The 22,639-nt window shown below is 38.7% G+C and overlaps 1 protein-coding gene across 2 annotated transcripts in view; it reads left to right on the top strand.

Annotated features, from left to right (window-relative positions):
- Ctps (CTP synthase) overlaps positions 1 to 22,639 on the top strand; it is a 140,134-nt gene that overhangs the window by 115,336 nt on the left and 2,159 nt on the right. The gene's annotated exons all lie outside the window — the stretch shown is intronic.

Here is a 22,639-nt window from a genome sequence, read left to right as displayed (position 1 = left end):
TGCAAATCAGCACCAAACTTGCATATACTGTGCAGAATATCTGTTCACTTGGTATTGTTGTAAAGGAAGTATGTAATATGTAAATTTTCCCAAAAAATACTTACTTTTGCCTTCTTATTGCCTTTGAGGATGCTAAATACATTTGTAGCTTAAATCATGTTTTATTGTAGCAATGTTGTGCTAAATTATTTCATGCTAGTACGATTGAAATTTCCTCTCAGTAAATTTTTTTTTTTTTTTTTTCTGGTGACCGGGCGAGTTGGCCGTGCGCGTAGAGGCGCGCGGCTGTGAGCTTGCATCCGGGAGATAGTAGGTTCGAATCCCACTATCGGCAGCCCTGAAGATGGTTTTCCGTGGTTTCCCATTTTCACACCAGGCAAATGCTGGGGCTGTACCTTAATTAAGGCCACGGCCGCTTCCTTCCAACTCCTAGGCCTTTCCTATCCTATCGTCGCCATGAGACCTATCTGTGTCGGTGCGACGTAAAGCCCCTAGCAAAAAAAAAAAATTTCTGGTGATACAACATATAGGGTGGCGTGCACCAACCAAGAGTAAGTTCTACTTCCGTAGTAAAGTACTCTTGAAGTCAGCATTTGGCGACTTCCATACGAGAGTAAATTACTTCCGAAGTATTTTAGTCCTTTCAGATACTCCTGGTCTAAATTACTACAAGAGTAAAATGTTGTGGTATATTACTAAAGAAGTAAATAACGCACGAATACATGTTAGAATTTACTCTCACGTCGTGCATGGAGTAAGCTAAGTTTAGACTTGTTGACTAATGCCGTATACGACAGGAAGACATTTCAAACGTGTTTATGGATTACATAGATTATATTGACGATCTCGACGCAGTAAACGACGGGTAATGTAATAGTACGTACACTGCATGAAAGGCGAAAGCTGTATGATGTATACATGGAGTTTCAGGAACATTTGGTCCTAGGAAGGAATCCTTTACTTTCCTTCTAAATTTTCTTGGAGATCACATACAGCTGAATTCCTGTCTTAATTTTGTTGTATTTCCGAAGTTACAGTTGTTATGTGCCCTACGAGTGTTTCGTACCGGAATATTGCAGTATAGTTGCTGCTGATCTATTTAACGTTTACTGCACGACTGCTGGTCATATCTTTTAATGTGTGGTTAAAGCACTAATGAGGTTAAGATGGAGGTAGGCCTGCAAATGATGATGATTGTTTGGAAAATAAAAGGGAATATATTCATGTTGGCAGGTTTTCCCACATCGTGGGTTCAGTTGACTGCACGCGTATTCCCATTTTTTGCCCTCCAGGTGACAACGCTGAACTCTTCAGAAATCGGAAGGCGTACTTTTTTTTTTCTATTTGCTTAATGTCGCACCGACACATGTAGGTTTTATGGCGACGACGGGGTAGGAAAGGCCTAGGAATGGGAAGGAAGGGACCATGGCCTTAATTAAGGTACAGACCCAGCATTTGCCTGGTGTGAAAATGGGAAACAATTTCGCTTTGGATGTAGGCGATCTGTATGAAGAAACCACCATCAGTTTTAATTTTTCCCGTGTGTCCATGACTTCCTGCTTTTTTTGCTTTCGCTTTTAAGTCCTTGCACAGAATTTTAACTTGCTCTTCGCTGCGATTTCCGTCAATTGTAGCATTGAATTCTTCTGTCATGGCTTTCCATGAATTTCTTTTCTTATCCAGAATCTTTATAACATGTTTCTTACACTCTATATCATTTGCATAGATCTTCATTATCGCTACTAACAAGCATTTATCTTTTCTGCTTACGTTTCTCCGCTGTTTCCTATCGTTCAGAACCTTATCTACGTAGATTTCTTTAAAGAAAACATACAAACACAACTACACTCCGTGAGTAACGAACGCTACTTCTATAGTAGTAACCAAAAGAGTAGATTTTACTACTTCAACTTTCCGGTGTTACTTCCGGAGTAAATAACTCCCGTGGTAATTTACTTCTGTAGTATGACTTCTTTTGTAAATGCTACTTCCAGAGTAATTTACTCCAAGATGGTGCACGCTACCCATAGTGAACTAAATGATCTCACTCGTTGCCTTTGGCTTTGGAAAATACAGACAAACTTTTTCTAACGTTCGACCATGAGATTTAACTGAGAAAGCTAACTCTGTCATTTAAATTTAAAAATTGTGCATTCATCAGAGGGCGTAAATGTTATACTAGGTATGAGAGCAATTTTTATAGTGAGAACTTATAAGAGTTGCCTCTATTATATTATGCTGTAATTCTTTAACTGTCATATTTACTCATGTATGAGACCCCCTTGTGTATTAGAACCCCCTGGCTTTTCAAGACGAAAGTGATAAAATTTAGTCCCCCCCCCAACGTAATTCGTCAGAGAAGAACGATGATACCGCTTTGATGCAGATATAAGCCTTATTGCAGCTCCGATGGTATCACACAAATTTGTGAATAGTTTCGTCCATATGACCCGCTTAATGAAAACGCGTCAAAGTCACGCGTTACATCTGTGTTTCATAGTTAAGAAATGTTCGTCTCTGTAGCATAGGCCTACGGCAGCCTTGATGATATCTCATAAATAGGTGAATAGTTTCGTGTCCGACCCGCACATTGCAAGCAGCCATCAGTCATGCTATATGTCTGTGTTTTGTAGTTAGGAATGTCTGCCCCATAATGAACACAATTAGCTGCTGTTCTGGGGGGTCTGAGTTCAATTCCTGGTACCGTACTGCCAGGGATTTTGGAATGGGAGGAAGGTTGATATGTGGTAAAAATGCAGCTCCCCTCCATTGGGTGCGTGCCTTAAAAAAAAAAAAAAATAATAATAATAATTAAAAAAATTAAAAAAAGAAGAAAAAGAGCTGAATGAAGAAACAAGTTTACTTTAATGTTGCCATTAATGCTTTCACGGCCCGTACTTATAGACATGATATTGTATAGGCTTTTCGGCTTGTGCCATGTCAAGAAAATAAGGTGAAATTCTTAACGTATCACAGAAAACTGTGCTCTGCGTCCTCAGAAGAATTCTCGACTGTCCACGAGAAAGGCTTCTTAAACAATGACACTTTTGAATTTGGAAAGTTAATAGAAGTAGAAGTGGAAATAGTACGTTCATTCACCATCAGATGGCCCCTAGGATGTGGCACAACGCTAGCGTTCGAAGTGGAAGCTGACCAAACCATCACAATCATATTAAGTGGTTCACATAACGTGTTTGCATAACATATGGCAGGTGTAAGACATAGAAATAAGCCTGGAATGAAACATCTGGTGACCAGGATCGTACGAATTTGGAAAACACCGAGACGAAATAACAATAGCGAAGGGGCAAGGAAGGGAACTACCTACGTAAATTGTTAAGGGCTGGCAACCAGGTGTTACTTAATTGACAGCCTGTGTCCCTGTTGAAATTGTTAGGATTACTGCGTATTTCCACCAGTGATGGGATATTCGATTCATTTTACTGAATCGATTCATTTAATTCTGTTCACGTTATTGAATTGATACAGTGATCCGATTCACGGCACATTAGAGTTGCCGCTCCTACTGCACATGTGTAGTATGTAATGGTAAGACAGCAGCAACAGCATTCATTGTTCGTTGCTGCCATCTGGTCTTCATACTATGAACTCCTTTCTTAGAAAAAAATGCTAGTCACTCTAATACATCGAAAGTTTCCGGCAACGCAGGATGGGAAAGGTCCTGGATTAGGAAGGTAGCAGCCATGCCCGTAATTAAGCTACAGTCCCAGGATTTCCTGGTGTAAAAATGGGGAAACTACGGAAAACCATCTTAACAGCTGCCGACGGTGGGATTCGAACCCATCATCCCCCAAATGCAAGCGCATAGCTTCGCGATACTAACCGCACGTCCAACTCGCTAAGTCATTTTTTTAAATATGTACTGTATTTTTCTATCAGCGGAGGATTTTTTAAAATCGTCATATTTTGTATAGGGCACCCGAGATGTACAGTAGCCCACTGGTTTTCTGATTCAACATACTGTTGGTTAAGTTATTGCGTCAGTTGGCTCACTTACTGTCCACATATTATTGAAGTCTTGTGCAACGATGTGACATACGAACTGAGACATTACTGAGCCGTTATTCCCAATATAAAACGGTTACTTTTGAGTGGTCATGAGCATAACATATGAATAGTAACACAGTAAGGTTTCCACCTATTCAGTACTAATATGTATTTACAATGTTATAAATTACATGGAACTAGTTTCGACCCGCCTAGGGGTCATCATCAGCCATATTAAAGCATACATAAGTATTTTGTCGAATCCTAAAAACATGTTATTTTTAACTGTAATAATCGTATGGATTTTATAATTTATAAAGTGAAGTTTGGTAATGAGATGAGAAATGTTAGTATGGTACAGGTGAGTAGTAAATAATAATATATGTACAAACAAGTTTGGAACAAAGTACTAGTGGGGTGCTTAGAGTTATAAAATATAACCTCGTGGATGTCAGTAGTCCTCGTACTAAAGAAACAATGTAAAATGACACATATAAACATATATACAAGTATGTACAAAGTCTGGAGAGTAAAGAGTGATACTCTTTTAATGTTGAGTTGGCTTGACACTGATCACTTAAGCGGAGAAATTAGGTATTTGGTGTATTAAAGCTGTGTTGGTCAGTTGCGTTGTTGGTTGTTGGACGTGAAGTTGTTTTTGAATTTCTGGTTGAGAAGAAGGTGGAAACTGCGCGTGGATATATTGATTCTCAGTTCTTAGCGGAAACCAAATTGGACCTGTTTAAAAGGAGAAAGTCAGTAAAAACAAAAATGGAGATAGGAAAAGGTTAACATAAAGTGAAAGGACGCTTACCTCGCGCTGCGGTGTGTGTAGTATAGCTGATGGTGTGCGATTGGTGGCGGGGAGAGAAGTGTGGGCAGAGAGGAGGGCAGGCGCGTGCGGGTTAGGAGGGGGTTAGGAAGAGTGGGGGTGGCTTGGGGTGAGGTGGGGGTGGGGAGCTTTTAAGGCGGGGCTGAAGGGTGCGGGAAAAAGGGTAATTGTCTCGGAAAAGTACCTTTGATTAGACTTAGGATTGAGTTTTGTTTGGCTGCATTATTGTTTCTGAGGAAAGTGATGAATAGATCGAAGAGTATGTTGGGTTTCTCTGAAATTTCATTGAGATTGTGACTGGCGTTGAAGTATTGGTCTAGGTGTATGTAGTAATTTTCCATTATGTTGAGTAAAGGGCCCTTGTTTGCTAATTCGAGGATGTCCATGTCCTGTTCGATATTGGTGAAATTATGGTTATAATCATGCATGTGTTGGCCGATGGCTGAAAACCTGTTGTATTTTATTGCATTAGTGTGTTCGTGGTATCTGTTATTGAAGTTTCTACCGGTTTGTCCGATGTAGGATTTTTCACAGGTGTTGCATTTGATCCTGTAAACTCCTGATTTTACAAAACTGCTGGTCTTGTTGATGTGTGAAGTATTGTGTAAGACGTTCGTGTTCTTATTGTTGGTTTTGAAGGCTATTTTAACGCCTTGTTTCTTGAAGGTATTGGTTAACTTGTAGATATCATTGTTGAACGTGAAGGTGGAGAATGTTAGAGGTTTAGTCACTTCTTTTTTGAGGGTAGTTTTAGGGCGATGTTTTTGTTTATTGATTATCCTTTCTATAAAATGATTGCTGAAGCCGTTGTATTTTGCAATTCCGCGAATTGTGTTAAGTTCGTTCTTTAGATCTTTCTTGGACATAGGTATGCTGAAGGCTCGGTGAACTAGGTTGTTGTATGTGGCTCGTTTGTGGGACTGGGGGTGCACTGAATCTTGGCGAATGGTGGAGGCTGTTTGAGTAGGTTTTCTGAATATTTTATAACTGAAAGAATCTGAGTTTCTAGTGATAGTTAAATCTAGGAAGTTGATTTTTTGATTTGATTCGGATTCTAGTGTGAATTTGATATGAGAATCAATAGTGTTGAGTTTTAAGAGGGTGGTGGAGGCATTAATTGATTGCTCATTCATGATTACAAAGACATCGTCAACATATCTGGCCCAAAAGAGAATGTTTTCAAATTCATTGTCAATTTTGGTGTGTTCGAGGAAGTCCAGGTATATTTCTGCTAAGATGCCTGAGGCCGGTGATCCCATTGCCAAACCATCTTGTTGATATATAACATTGTCGAAAGTGAAGAAGTTGTTGTTGATGATTAGTTTTAATACTGTGATAAAGTCTTGTGTCTCTAGTTTGCTTAAGTGGCTGTTTTTGTTTAAATTGTTTTTAATTATTGGAATTAATTTTGATACTTGTATGCTTGGGTACATGTTTACAATATCGAAAGAGTGGATGGAGTAATCCGGTTGCAAATTGAAATTGTTAAGTTTTTCTACTAGCTCTGATGTGTTTTTAATGGACTTTTTGGATAAAAATTGATAATTTTTTCTTAGGAAACGTTGGATGAATTGTGATAATTTGTATAAGGGGCTTGGTCTATAGTTGATAATTGGGCGGATGGGAACTCCAGCTTTGTGTATCTTGGGGAGAGCTTTAGCGGTGGAGAGTCCTGGGTTCATATGTATGAGTTTGGATTTTTCCTGTTCAGTGAATAAAAATGAAGTGTTTTTTAGAGTTTGTTTAAGTAGTCTTTGAATTTTTTGGGTGGGGTCCTTTTTGATTATAGAAAATGAGCTGTCTGTGAAAAAGTTTTTTGTTTTTTCAATATATGCTTTTTTTATCCATGATAACTGTTGCATTGCCTTTGTCAGCTTTGGTTACGATGAGTTCGTTGTCTTTGATTTTCTTTTTGAGGGCGTATATGCGTTTTTGTTCAGCTATTTTGTCTCTATTATTGAGCTTATTTGCGGGGTTGGTTAGGTTGGAGAGGATATTGTTCAGTTTCCTTTTAACATCGGTTCTAACCTCATTTTGCGTATCTTCCGGCATTTTGCTAATGGCTAGCTCCGATTCTGTGATCATAGTAGCGGCTATGTTGAGGCTGTTCAAATTGGGCCAGTTGTGTTTCGGTCCTTTGGATAAAGTTGAGTGTTCAATATCACTTAAGGGCGTGTTTGATAGATTTACGACCGCTGGATGAAGCTGCGAACAATCGAACGTGTTTCTGTTGGAGTTCCTAGTTTGAAGGTTATGTAGTTGGGAGTTCTTTAACCTGTTGAGTTTATTCTCCAAGTTTGACTGTTTTCTGGCTAGTTCGTGGAATAATTTGTTCTCTACTTGTTGGTAGAAAAGTGTCCATTGTGCGTTTGAAAGTAGTTTAGTCGCTGCGAGGTGAGCGTCATATAATTTCTGATTCAAGAAAGATTTCTTTCTGTGCAAGAATTTAATTTCGTCTCTTAACCATATTTTGTTGGTTTTGTTTTGAGTTTTGATGGTTTGAGGTGAAATCCGATGTTTCTTTTTATTGCTTCTTAGAAAATTAGGTGTCAAGTTAAGTGATATACATTGTTTTAGGAAGTCGACGTCTTTGCGTAGTTTGGCTATCTTTAATTTTAGGCCTAGATATTGAAAGGCTTTCTGTTTTGCCTGGTAGGCTACATCATCAAGGGTTATGAATTTCATTTTGTTGGTCCGTACTGAACTGAGAATAACATATGAATAGTAACACAGTAAGGTTTCCACCTATTCAGTACTAATATGTATTTACAATGTTATAAATTACATGGAACTAGTTTCGACCCGCCTAGGGGTCATCATCAGCCATATTAAAGCATACATAAGTATTTTGTTGAATCCTAGTCATAGGGCAGGCTAGAGTCGAGTTTAATTAATTGTCAAATGTCAACTAAGTTATAATACTAAGATTCAGTAAACTAATAAATAGTATAACCTAATAGCCTACCTACTTACTAGCTACTTTAGAATTATTTTTGACTACCTTTTTGACACTGAAAATAAATCCATCTATTATTTAAACCTCCCTGTAAGAAGAGGACAGTGAATGCAAGTGGGTATTATTTTCAAATGAGCTGAGCTCGGGAGTCCATTTAGCGTACGATTCTTTCAGTGGCTATGTACAGTAGAAGTCCCCAATAGCGAGTACGGCATATAACGAGAACTCCGTTATAGCGACAATTTATTTCTGTCCCTTCAAAATTCCTATGTTAAACTGTGTGTCATCCTTCGTTTATAGCGAGAGACCTATCACTGGCGCATCCGTTATTATGAGCAATTAAGCGTGCACAATTTTTTCCGTTCCCGATATTTATGCAACCCCAACATGAACATGTTGTAACTTATAGATTATGATTTATGCAACCCAGCGATTATATTGCATGCGATCGATTACTTTCGGTTTTCTTGTCGACATTCGAAGGCGATGTGGGAGTCGATTAGTAATACCCGTCGACTGCTGTTCCTTACAGAAAATTCTAAATGAAAGAGGACAATTTCGGAATAAATGCGTAAATAACATGTCCGATAACAATTGTTAACTCGTTAAAAGTAAAGGCTGACTAAATGACCACTAAATTTTAAGGCTAAATACTACAATTTAGTAAGAATGGGATACACCTCGAGCTATGGTAGAGTGCATAATTGATTTCAGAGGTTAGTTTATATTTTCTCATCTGGATAAATTACGGAAAAGCTATTATGAACATTTATAGCGAGAAGGTTATCATTTCCCTACTGGCGCTTGAACTGTGTTTTCATCATACGTATAATACGGATAAGTTAGGATAGGTGACGCTGTTTGAATAAGAAAACTGAAACATTTGCTACAAAATGCGATTGATCATCTTCAGTGCGGTATAGTTTTCCCACTATGTGCATTTGCAAGCTCTCTCTTCGACATTCGAAGGCAATGCTGGAATCAATTAGTAATACCTGTCGACTGCCATTCTCTAAAAAAAAAATTTGAAATGAAAGAGGATAACACGTTTTTGTAAAAAATGTGTAAATAACGTGGCCGATAGCAGTTGTTAACTCGTTAAAAATAAAGACTTAGGTAAACGGTCTCTTAATTTTAATGTTCCGTATGGAAATTAAGTAAGAATGTAATACACCTCAAGATATGGCAGAGTACATCACTGATTTCAGAGGATAGTTCATATCTTCTGACGTCTAGTTAAATTTCGGAAAGGCTATTTACATATCAGATGTAAGGCTTTTTCAGGCATTTTCTCTATTAACCAGCGTTTCGTCTTAGGTCTGACACTAGACTCGTCAGAGTGGGATGTGTCAGACCCTACCCACTGACACTGGGTGTATGCAGGTGAACTTATCAGAAGCCTTATATGAGGCACAGTCTGATAACTGCATACGGGAGATAATATCTCCACAATGGAATTATTGCCCGCCTAGCAATTCCGAATGGAAAATTCTAAATTCCCATAGAGGGAATTTGATATTTTTCACCAATAGAGCATGTCAAAAACATATCAGATGTAAGGCTTTTCCCTCTATGGGAATTTAGAATTTTCCACTCGGAATTGCTAGGCTGGCAATAATTCCATTGTGGAGATATTATCTCCCGTATGCAGTTATCAGACTGTGCCTCATATAAGGCTTCTGATAAGTTCACCTGCATACACCCAGCGTCAGTGGGTAGGGTCTGACACATCCCACTCTGACGAGTCTAGTGTCAGACCTAAGACGAAACGCTGGTTAATAGAGCAAACGCCTGAAAAAGCCTTACATCTGATACGTTTTTGACATGCTCTATTGGTGAAAAATATCTAATTCCCTCTATGGAATTTAGAATTTTGCAGGCTATTTACATGTAAATATTTAGCGAGGAGGTTATCACGTCTCTACATCCGTTTCAAATATGTTTTCATGATACATATACGGTTAGGTTAGGTGATGCCGTTTGAAGAAGAAAACTGAAGTGTGTGCCACAGAAACCTCTGGAGTGATACCATATTTCTCCGAATCCAAGACGACGGTTTTTTTCTCTCTCAGAATCGCATGCGAAAACTCAAGGGTTGTCTTGCATTCATGGCCTAACAGTAAGGTAATGGATACCACTGGCAACTACCGCGGTAACTACGCTGCTTCTTTTCACCCCCGCACGCGCACGCACACACAAAACTCGTTGACAATAAACGACCGCTTCTTTCTTATACATCGCTAGCCGCGATAACCGGTTGTACAGTGCCTGTGTGTAACGTCACTGGATCTCAAGAAATAGTGAAAAGAGAATGACATTCTATTAGCCTCTACAAAAACGTTTCTCAAATCTGCAGAGTGGCATCAAAACATGCGAGCCTTCGAATTCTAAGACAGGCCGGTTACTCAGTGGCAGAGTTGTAACGCGTCTATTATCTATTGTACTTGACGTTTACTAAAATTAAGTTTTATAGACAGCAGGAATATTTTCGTGATGGATAGTCGTATTGTAAAGATACGTGGAAAAGATATTGCCGGCAAATTTTCAACGGGTTCTCGTCGATATTATGATGCCAATTTTAAGTTAATGGTTATTAAACACTCGGATATGTAAAGTAATTGTGCAGCTGCTAGAAAATACGGCATCGGCCTAACTAAAGCCAATATTTGGCGTTAGCGTGAAGACAGAGCTAAAAAAATGCATACTGTACAAAAAATGCATTCAGTGGTCCGCAACAAGGACGCTTTAAAGAAGTCAAAGATGAAATTGTGAGGTATGTGCACGAAAATCGCAAGGGCGGAATAGCCATACCGTGGCGCAATAAACTCATTCGTTGACTTGCAACGTCCGCGATTAGGCTTATACATGGCTAGGCGGCAAGGGAAACGTGCGTGTAGCGGCAGCCGGTTATATCCGACGCTGAGTAAAAGTAACAGTTTTATAGACAGCAAGAATAATTCCCTGGTGGATCGTCGTATTGTAGAGCCGCATGGAATAGGTATTGCCGGCAAATTTTCAACATGTTCTCTTCAGTATTATTCTGCCAATTATAAGTTAATGGTTGTTAAACCCGCCGAAATAAAGTATAATTGTGCAGCCGCAAAAAAAAAATACGGCATGGCGAAAGCCAATGTTCGGTGTCTAAAAATAGTCTGAAATGCGTAGGCCTACTGTACAACAAAGGCATTCATATGATTTTACAAAATACTTTTTGAGCCTATTTAAATTTTTTGACGGAAAAAGTGAGGTTCGTCTTGGATTTGGAGAAATACATTACTATATTTTTTCAGAATATAATTAAACATACACTTTCACGTAGTATTGGATTTCGAAAAATAACAAGTAAGCCGTTAGTGTGGATATCATCTGCGGAAACACAAGTTTTGAACAAACGGATTGCCGTGTCGTACCGAATTTTAATATGTATGAGTTTTTCCGACTTTTATACAAAAATCGGATATAACGACAATCCGCTATAGTGAGTGAATTTTTTACTGTTATGATTTCTTGCTATAACGGACTTATACTGTATGTATTGCTTCAGAAGAAGCCCGGCTCTCCGCCAGTGTCCACTGTCCAGCGTGCCGATAAGGAGCCGTGTGTATCTTGTGTCTCACTGAGCCGTGCTCGTTCACGATTCTTTCGGTGTGCCATGGCTCGCTGTATGTCTCGCTGCAGCGGAAGCTTCGCTCTCCGCCACCTGCCAGTGTCCAGTGAGCCGATAAGGAGCTGTGTGTATCATGTGTCTCACTGAGCCGCGCTCGTTCACGATTCTTTCAATGTGCCATAATTCACTGTCTCGCTGCAGCGGAAGCTCGGCTCCCCGTCAACGTCCAGTGAGTGCGCCACTCAGCACTGTCCGCTGGGAGTAAGCTGAATCGTGTGCCGTGCGCTCGCCGTTCCTGTGAATCGATTTACTCGGACACTTGAATGAATCGATACACTGCTTCGAATCATGCATTCAGTAGCCAACACTAATTTCCACAGCTTTCCCGTATAATCCTGGACCTGTAGTGTCTAGTGTGGGTAAGAGCTTGAGCATCTTGGAACATGACCCAACGATAGAGCATGCTCAGCTATTGCCGATTTGTCAGGTTGGTGGAGACGAATATTACGTTCGTGTTGTTTGATACAGGTACCAATGGACCGGCATGTTTGGCCGATGTATACTTTACCGCACGTACAGGGAATTTCATATACCCCAGGATGTAAAAGTGGGGACAATTTGTCCTTGGTTTTACTCAGACTGTGAGCAATTTTAATGGCGGTGCCAAACACGGTTTTTATATTGTATTTGCGGAGGACCTTGGCAATTCGATCTGTGGTGTTGTGAATGTAAGGCAAGTAGGCAGTTCCCTTCACTTCTTCCTTCTGTGAGATTTGCATGGTCATTTCTCTGGGATGTAGAGCTCTATGAATCTGCAAATCGCTGTAACCATTACCCTTAAATATGACTTTGAGCGTGTCCATCTCCATCTGGATATGTGATGGCTGACAGATTCGTCTCGCCCTCTTGGCGAGTGTCGTGAGGATGCCTTGTTTTTGTGCTGGATGGTGGTGAGAATCTGCATGAATCTTCATACGTAGTAATCCTAACAGTTTCAACAGGGACACCGGCTATCAATTAAGTAATACCTGGTTGCCAGCCATTAAGAATTTACATAGGTAGTTCCCTTCCCTGCCCCTTCACTATTGTTATTTCGTCTCGGTGTTTTCCAAATTCGTGCGTTCCTTGTCGCTAGATGTTGCATTCCAGGCTTATGTCTGTCTTACACCTGTCATATGTTACGCAAACACGTTATGTGAACCGCTTAGTCTGATTGTGATGGTTCAGTCAGCTTCCGCTTCGAACGCTAGCGTTGTGCCACGTCCTAGGGGCCATCTGGTGGTGAATGAACGTACCATTTCCACTTCTACTTTTATTAACGTTCCAAATTCATAAGTGTCATTGTTTAAGAAGCCTTTCTCGTGGACAGTCGAGAATTCTTCTGAGGATGCAGAGCACAGTTTTCTGCGAAACGTTAAGAATTTCACCTTATTTTCTTGACACGGCACAAACCCAAAAGCCTATACAATATCATGTCTATAGTTTACTTTAGTTAAGAAATATTCACGATATTCACGGTTATTGCTATTAATATAGCAGGTGAGATCATTAATAAAGTGATCGTTTAATATCTCGTAACTCAGGCCAATATAGGTCATTTTTGGAGAGAAGTAAGTTTAAAATGTGATAAAAACAATCCCATCATAACGATTGTTTTACTCACCAACATACCTAACAAATCATAGTGATAATGTTATTGATTTTACATTTGCGATTTTCGGAGATGCCAAACATAACATACTTTGCGTTAATAAAAAATGGAGACAACAAACGTAGAAAATTAAACATTTTGATAATAAAATGCAGTACTGCCACACCTGTAGATATCCATCAGTGCAACAAACTGTCCTGTTATTTGTTTTTATTCTTACCATCATGGAACTTCTGACAATATCCGGGCACTTGATAGCATATCTAACCTGAACAATGCTGTCTCTTTTATCTCAATTACAGCTGTTTACGTAAATCCTGATGTGATAAATGTCAAGAAATAGCATGAAATATACTGAAAAGTAAAGATCTGGCTTTCAACAGTTGCTGTTATCCAAAGAATGCTTCCAGTCACTATGTGTTACATTCAGAAGTACAACACGTAACATACACTATTTATCAGCTAGTGGGTTGGCACGCTTTCTACAGCGTGGCTTTATTCGGAATGGGTGGCTTATGCTACACATACAACAACTGGGAATAACAGAAACCATCTCCAGAAAACATTTGGGAATAGTTTCTCACTGTTTGGACTCTACAGTCGGGAACAAAACTATTTTTAATAGTTTCATAGAGACGGGATCTCAATTCTCAAATGCTCTCAATCAAAGAGTATGAGTGCTCTCGAGGGCAGTGCATGGTTGACGAGTTGCAAGGCCTAGTGAGATGGCAGTGAAGATGACGTTATTTGAAATGACGACATGCTGCCGGTAGCAGGGAAGTTGGCACAAGATGACGATAATTCAAATGAAAGCAGTGATCGAGTTTACCGTGTGGTAGGCCTACTGCTCAACTGACAGAGACAAATGACTAACCATTAAGTTCTTTTGTATTAATATTGCATTATACGATGCACTTATCCCTTTTCTCCCGGGGGTCAAGTTTGAGGTGAGACGAATCTTTGTAGCAATTTTTTATGACCAGATGCCCTTCCTGATGTCAACCTCATCGGAGAACTTAATAAGATGAAACGAATGACATGGTATAGGAGTAACTAAAACTGACTATATTTTATATGTAGGTCTAAAAGTTATGTGTACACCATTTATTGTCTTTTTAAATTTAGAAATACTGCCTTCAAATGAAAATAATCAGTAAATCATTGAAAAGTTTGTTAAGAATAGTGTAGAATGTTCACAAAATTTGAGATTATCACATATTGGACTCCCTCATCCCCCGTTATATTTTTTGGCTGTAAAAGTGGAGGGTAAAAGGGGGTTTAATACGTGAGTAAATACGTATATGTCTTGTCCCTTTGCAAGCGTCTTTGGAGGTAGTAAATTTCTTAGCAACATGGTTATAGCACCTTTCTTCATTCTCGCTTTGCTCCAAGCTGCTGAGCCTTGACAATAGTGAAGTCAGTACCACTGTGTAATTGTTCAAAACGATATTGCATTTGAGGATAGCATTTTAAAGGTACTGTAATCATTGCCTTCTCCTGTGTCTAAGAGCCATGTTCAAAATTCTCTTATAATTCATATCAATCAATCAGTCAATCAGTTACCACTTATCTGCATTTAAGGCAGTCACCCAGGTGGCAGGTTCTCTGTCAGTGGTTTACCCGGGCCTTTCTTAAATCTCAAAAAATTCAGAAACTTATCGAATATTTCCCTTGGTAAATCATTTCAGACCTGTACTCCTCTCCTAATGTCAGCTTTGTCTTTCCCATGAACTATAAGTTTCCTAATCCCACAACATTTATTGAAATGCATGGGCCAGATGACTCCTTAAAATTACCTTCCAAACCCCATGCAGTGTGAAAACATTTTCCTTACTTAGTCTTGTGGTTGATTAAACCATTGCAACATGACTTCATCTATTTTTGAAGTTAAGCTTACACAGTGTGAAGTGTTATTTAGTTCTTTCAGGTTGAACCGTGTTGTTGTTTCCTGTACATTCCATACAGTTTGCTGATGTTTCAAATACATTGCAGTATTATTTGTCAAGGCGACTGAAATACCCTACTCGATCCGAGTAATCAGTCTGCCAGGTAGCAGTCGAACTAAGAGAGTAATTACTGACATTGGCCTTATATATCTTACCTTCTCTGGTTGACATAAGCCCCCTGGCTTTCTCATGGGAATTCTGGAACGTTATGTTTCACAGCCAGAGAGGGTAGGATATATAAGGCCAAGGTCAGCAACTACTCTTGTAGTTCGTTTGTTGCCTGGGAGACCGATTACCTTGGATCGAGTAGGGGTATTTCAGTCTCCTTGATTGACAAAGAATACTGCAATGTATTCAAAACACCGGCAAACTGTATGGAATGTACAGAAAAAAACATGGTTCAACCCAGAAGAATAACTAAATAATGACTTCATCTAGGTTTCCTTAGACTGATCTTCTCATTGCGTTCCAATAGTTAACACACACTGAATTCTCTTGCTAACTTACTAATTTACTCTCATTTCTTATTTTCTGTTTTCTCTTAACAGTCATCCTATCATAGTTTGTTCACTGGTTTTGAAATCGCCCTACACAAACCAGAATTAAAAGCTCATAAATTACCTTGACCATCAGAACGTTTGTGCAGAATACACAACATTCGAACATGTCCTTCAACTAACACTGTCACTTCTAAGTTTGCACAGTACCTTCCTCAGTACAGTTGGATACACATCTTTGTGGTCTTGATGGGGTGGTTATACGGGAGAGAGGTTTCATAGCAATTAAAAGTATGTTCCTTTTCTGTCGTGTTGGTGTATAAGGTCAAGTAACCTTTATGTATAGTGTATTGTCTGTGAAAACAGATGCATTTTCCTCTCAGTTAGGAAGATTCTGTTGGTAGTTTCCATGTACTCATTTATGCTATGCAATGATATTCTCCTACCGAGTATTATCCATTACGCTGTGAAAATGATGACTACTTCATCTCATGAATCTCTCGGTAAACCGTGAAAAGAGCTAGATAATTTTTATAAAGAATGGCTCCTCTGTTCCCGTGAACATTATATCCATGAATGAGTGTGCCTTTCATTCTCTAACAGATCATAGATAAGCCTCAAAATGCCTTAGTGTAAACATAAGTGATAAAATTGTTCTTGATTAGAAACAGGTCACTTGTAATGTACAGAACAATCCACTTTTGTAGCTCAGCTTTGCTGAAGCCAGATCAGAAGCCTTCAGTGATAAATTCATTTAGCCAAGCTTAATTTATCCATTTCATTGCATATCTTTGTCTAAAATAGGAACTCTTGTTCTTTTTCACTGATGTAGATGATACAGTAAAGCATGTCTTCAGTTTAATGACAAAGGACCGGGAAAAAATTCTGCGTAATGAAGGTGTACTGAAAAGTAGTGCGCATTCTCTATTTATTCATAATACGATACGTACTTGAAAACACACCAGATATTAACAGAAATCCTTAAATTGATCTCTCTTCATACCAATACAGCGCATACTTGAAAACTCATAAAATATTATCAGAATATGTTAAAATTGCCTCTTGGCTCATGACTTTAATGACCAATCCAGTATAAGAATATCAGGTACGTAAACCAACCGCCACAGTTTTGTTGGTTTTGTGTTATCACTTTAATTCTATCGCACCTGTATGCTCTTGTTTGTTTTTATATAAATTCATCAGACTAGTGCACTGAAACATCTTCAATAACACATTTGACCACAGAAAATAGAAACAACAGGACTTAACTGTGTTATACTATTGAAGCCATCAACCGTATTGGGAGGCTGCAGTTCTGCAAAAATAAAACAATACAGGATAGTTCTGTGCTGAAAGTTTTGTTCTCTGTATAGGTTATGAATATGACAACGATAAGGAAAAGGGGACTGAACTTACGTGAATCAAGAGAGGTTGGCCAACAGAATACTCTTTCTACAAGAAAAGTGGAAAATGCAGCCTGGCTTACACATGTCCACAAGGACCTAGCAGAAGTAAATATTTAGGAGGGAAAGATACAAGACAGAACAGCATTTAGGAAAAAAGGTGCAGAAATGAAGGATGCACCAGAAAAGCCATTGGCCAAGCCGTGAAACATCCCGTCAGAAGAGCAAGGGTGGAGAACCCTAATACTTCGTGATCTTTGGGGAGAGTGCAAAAGGAAGGGCATTAGTCTGTGTGACAGAAGGATGGTAAACATTTATTAATGCACTTTTATTATCATTACTTCTTTAATGTTGTAGTTATTTGCTAAAGTGTTAAAATAAATGCAGCTCAAGCTCCAGATTATCCCTTGATAAATTCTGGTCGTTGTACTAGTACACATAAGTTTTCTTACCAGTATAGTGATGTACTTCACATTCTACAGTAGTTTCCTGAATTCCAGCAGTCTTCCTGTTGATTATCTGACTTTCCACTAAAACTTAAGCCTCAGAAATTACATCTGAACATTCCCAAATCATTCTGCTTATGGCTATTTCCTGTAGCTCCTTTAACTTCTGATGGAATCTTGGTATGTCTTCAGTCTGCACTCGGACACTTCTTTCTGAAACACAGTGTTGTAATCTCTCTCTCTGCCTCTTCATCTTCTTTTTCCTGGTTTTCACTATAATTCTCAACCACAGTTCCAATGTCCAGTCTATCAGCTTCAGTTAGCACCACCTTGACGATGTAGTCCTCAGCTTTAGTCATCAAAAGCAGCTTCATTCTTCCAGGTTTGTAAGCTCTGACTGTTATCCTCTCTTTCTACACCAGAAGCAATTTCCAGTATAAAAAATCTTGCGTCCATGAAACATTCTATTACTGTTTCTAGAAGCAACTTCATGGCTTCATTTATCCAAATTACCACATCCATAATCAAGATGGTTTTCACGAGTTGAGAGCCGAATGATGTACAGTAAACTCTATTGGCACTTTAACACACTCGGTGACAGCTTGGTCTATTGGTTTAGAAAACTAGTGGTATTTGAGGGGAACTGAGCAAATCACGTATTGGAAAGTTACATTTTCATTCTCCCATTAAATGTCCTTCCATTCCTCCATGATACGTGACGACATCCACACCTTCTTGTTGGATTTCTGCTCAGCAGTTTATGTATATCCATGTTCTTCAAGCATTGGGGCTAGCTGATTTATTGATCACTAAAGTTTTTCTCCATTTCACAGTCTTAAAACCACAAAGAAAATTGTTTGGTCTTTCCGTGACAGTTTTCCTCCCAAATACGCTTCCCCTTCCAAACATAGTAGCTGCCTCTGTGGATCAGTTGGTAGAGTGTCGGCCTCCGGATCCCAAGATAGCGGGTTCAACCCGGCAGAGGTAGTCGGATTTCTGAAGGGCGGAAAAAAGTCCATTAGACACTCCATATCGTACGATGTCAGCATGTAAAAGATCTCTGGTGACACATTTGGTGTTTACCTGACAAAATTCATTAAATCTCAGTCATAGACGCCCAAGAGAGTTTCGGTTTACTCAGTCTGCCATCTAGTGGGCCTAGAGTAAAACAGAACGTCGAAATTGACGGGCAGGCAGCCAGATGGCGTCAAATTGAAATGTCTGCACACGGTAGCTGAGGTCATACGATTATTATTATTATTATTATTATTATTATTATTATTATTATTATTATTATTATTATTATTATTATTATTATTATTATTATTCCAAACATAGTGATTTACTTGGTAGCACGCTGAAGAACAGAACCTTATTACCATTAGCTTTTTATTCATAACTCTAACCACCTGTAGGTGCTTTAAATTCAGTCTTTCCCAGTTTTTCGAGCAACCTCTTTTGTGTAATTCTGAACCATAGAACCTGACACATTACGATTTTTTGTCCTGGTACTGATAGACACATTCCATGTTATATCATTGTTGTCTTTTTTGCAGTTTTCTAAAAAAAAATTTGATTTTCCTGTTAGTACAGTGCTGCCAGTGATTCAGAATTTATATATTTTGTTCTTTAAGATGTCACACACGAGTTTTTCTGACATTAAACATTGACATAATATGAATGAATTATAATATATGAATATGAAACTTCGGGTTGAACAGTTAAAAGTGATATAGATGTAGATTCCCATAGGGAACCTGAAATATTTTTCCCGAATGTGTAAATTTATACAGTAGAACTCGATAATTCAAAATCGGTTAATTCAAAATCCCGCCTAATTCGAAGAAGCTTTCGTTACAAGTAATGAAAATCATTTTATTTTCCGTATTGAAAGAATCTCAATAATAATAATAATAATAATAATATAAGAAAATTTATTGGACTCCAACGTATTCAATACATTACAGGATGTTAACATTTTTAGTTAAACATCATTAAAATGGAGACATGTTTCGCCCCCTATGTGGGGCATCATTAGTCATATCAAAGCACCTCAAACTTACACCAGACGTCTGGTTGGGACTTATGAAAATATGTGAGAGAGAGTACATTAAAAAGCACTTACAAGGTCTTATCTTAGACGAAATAACAAATTGACTAGTTACACATACTAAAATACGTTAGTGGTTCTTAATATTAAAACGAGGCCATCACATGTACAGTATAACAATGAAGGTAATTAAAGTCTATTTGATGTTGAGTTCGAAGGTAGTTTTACGTAGTATATACAAATGTTGGAAAATACAATACAGTTTACAATTATTGTGCACTTATTTATAATTGCTAAAATTGATGAGGAGAAACATTCCAATTTTGTCTAATTGTGATTTTGGCTCCAACCAAAATAATTCGCCCAAGGTTTGAATTTCGGTGACGGGACCGACATTGTTCTTCGAATTACGAATTATCCGTATTTCGAATGAACCAATTTAAATAACATGCAAAACCGTACCTCATGTTTCCGGGAACGAGAGCTGCTTTGAATTAGGCGACCGATTTCGAATTAACGAGGTTCCACTGTAATTATATGCAACTATATACTCTTTACTTCAAAGTTTTAATTAGTCGTGTGCTTAACAAATTATATTGTGGAGGTAGATTTCATTGATGCATTTTAAAGATGTTTGTGTTAGTTTAACTGAGGTGAAATATTTTGTCCCTTATGTCATTGATTGCATGTAGTGTTTTGTATTAATGCTGTTTAACTTATAATTATCTGAAGTGAAGAAAATACTAGAATTTTGTCGTGTTTTACTGCATTTTGGTGCATTGGATTTCCACGTACTTTGATGTATGAGGGTTTTACTGATAGGTAATTGGAAAGTTGGCAGGTACGCCACTGTCGGCAGCCCTGAAGATGGTGGTCCGTGGTTTCCTATTTTCATGCCAGACAAATGCTGGGACTGTTATTTAATTAAGGCCACAGCTGTTTCCTTCCCATTCCTAGGCCTTTCCTAGCTCATCGTCACCATGAATCTGTGTTGGTGCGACGTAAAGCAAAAAAAAAAAAAAATGCTTTAAAAGTTTATTTAAAGTACAAGCTGGCCATGAAAATGAAATATTCATTCATATTGTGACATTGTTTAATGTTGGAAAAACTTGTGTGTGACATGTTGAAGAAAAAAATAGAAGCCATAGTGACAACTACTAAACTGCAGATGGTGAATTCCAAAGATGATTGACAGGTTTTTTATACAGTATTATGGCTTGTGGATTGTCATGTCGGTTAAAGGAAATACTCAGCTGTCATCTCCAAAACAGAGCGTCTGGAAAAGAAGGAATGTGCTGTATGTGCCCTCAGAGAGGTTTTACTGAATGCTGAAGGTAGCTGTGGAGGAAATATTTAGTTGGCTTTACACCATGCCTGCTCTAATAGCATACAATGTGCCCTAAAGAAATTGTAAGATCTCAGGCTGATGAAGGCCAACTGAAAGCATACATTTAGCATTATAACACCTGTAAAAAACTTATTCCAGTTGGAGGATGCACTCTTCGATCAAGTGCAAAATTTCAGAAAAGAAAGAACACACTACTTAAAATGCAGAAACGCAGAAATGAATTGACTGGTAACAGCTGACCCTCAAGAGAGTTTGCCACAGCACACAGTACAGTATATCAGATGTATGAGTTGAGTATATAAGTCGTCGTTCAGGAGAACTGATCCCCTTATCCTCCTCGGCAGTTATTGATAAGAAGCTCTCCTTTAATCTGAACTTTCTCTAGATTTCAAACACCATCTTTCAGTAGTCAGACCCACTAATAAACCATACACACGGTATAGAGTTAAAATAATATTTTTCCTTGCTGTAGGAGGACATGGCAAGTAAGCAAAGTATTTCTCAAGGTTCACGTGTTGCAACAGTTGTTTGCTAAATTCTAGAAGGAATGAATGAAAAGTGACATTCTGTTTGTTTTTTTAAATTTTTTTACACTCTTAGGAATTTGTTTACTTTTCATTTGCAAATATGGAGTAGAACTTAAAAAAAAAAAAGTACCCTTTGGAATTAATGTGCACTTGTAGGCTTCTAGAGTTTGATTGATAGTGTTCAGAAGACTGCAAAAGTCTGTGAAAGTTTTTGAAGTTATTCTCTATCAAAACTTAAAGGTTGAACTACCAGAACCTACATTCGTGGTAGTCTCCACCCTTTCTTTTCCAAACTGTCGGCTTTACATTGGATCTCATATCATTTTCTTCTTGTGTAGTTTTTATAAGTTATTTTAACTTTCCATAGCTCACTTTATCTTCCCACGAACCTACTATGCTGGCGTAGCGGGGGAGAGGTGATACTCCCACGTGGCCTGTCCCAGGTGGCGGATAGAGGGTTCCTAACCGGCTTGCCGGCGGACTTGAGCAAAATAAAATAGCTCTCGCGGACCTAACACACATCCCCTGCCTGTCGTAAGGTGCAACCAAGGAATAATTGAATTATAACCACGAGACTACTTGTAATTAGTACCATACTTGCGAGTATTACTACTATGTTCGGTACACAATAGGTTTTTGATTAGTAGCAACAGTGTGTGAATCAGGATGGGGTTTACAGTACCCGTGATTAGTGCCATTACATGCGGAACACCACGGGTTTATGTTGCCTGTAATTAATAACCATTATGTGAGAAATGCCTCGGGTCTGGCATTGCCTGTGATTAGTACCACTTCATGAGCGACACCGTGGGTCTGCGTTGCCTATGATTAGTACCCACTATGTGAGGAACACCACAGGATAGTAAGAGTCCCTGTGATTAGTACACGTATGTGGGGAACACCCTAGGTTGGCGTTGCCTGTAAGTGGCCCCGCAATGTGAGAAACACCATAGCTCTGCGTTACATGTGCGTATTACATTACCTATGAGTAGTACCATAATGTGTGGAATACCGCAAGTCTACGCTACTTTTGATTAGTACCGCAACTTAACACATATCATGGTTCTACTTTACTGGTGATAAGTTCTATTATGAGGGGCTGATGACCTGGATTTTGGACCCCTTTATACAACGAGCATCATTGATTCAGGATTGTGCTTTAGAAGTAGATCTGATCCACTGATTGTTGTAAATTCATGTTCACCCATACATTCTTCATCATCACGTTTTGAATTCTGGTCAGTGGATGATTTTGGACTTTTAAATTGTCATTACATTTTCTCTCATTTCATACCCTTAGGGGCCGATGACCTGGATGTTAGGCCCTTTAAGAAACAAGCATTGTCATCATCATCATCATCATCAATT

Source organism: Anabrus simplex, chromosome 3 (assembly GCF_040414725.1).
Source record: "Anabrus simplex isolate iqAnaSimp1 chromosome 3, ASM4041472v1, whole genome shotgun sequence".
NCBI lineage: Eukaryota > Metazoa > Arthropoda > Insecta > Orthoptera > Tettigoniidae > Anabrus > Anabrus simplex.
The sequence above is the reverse complement of the archived record's forward strand: the minus strand, read 5'-3'. Positions and strand labels throughout refer to the sequence as shown.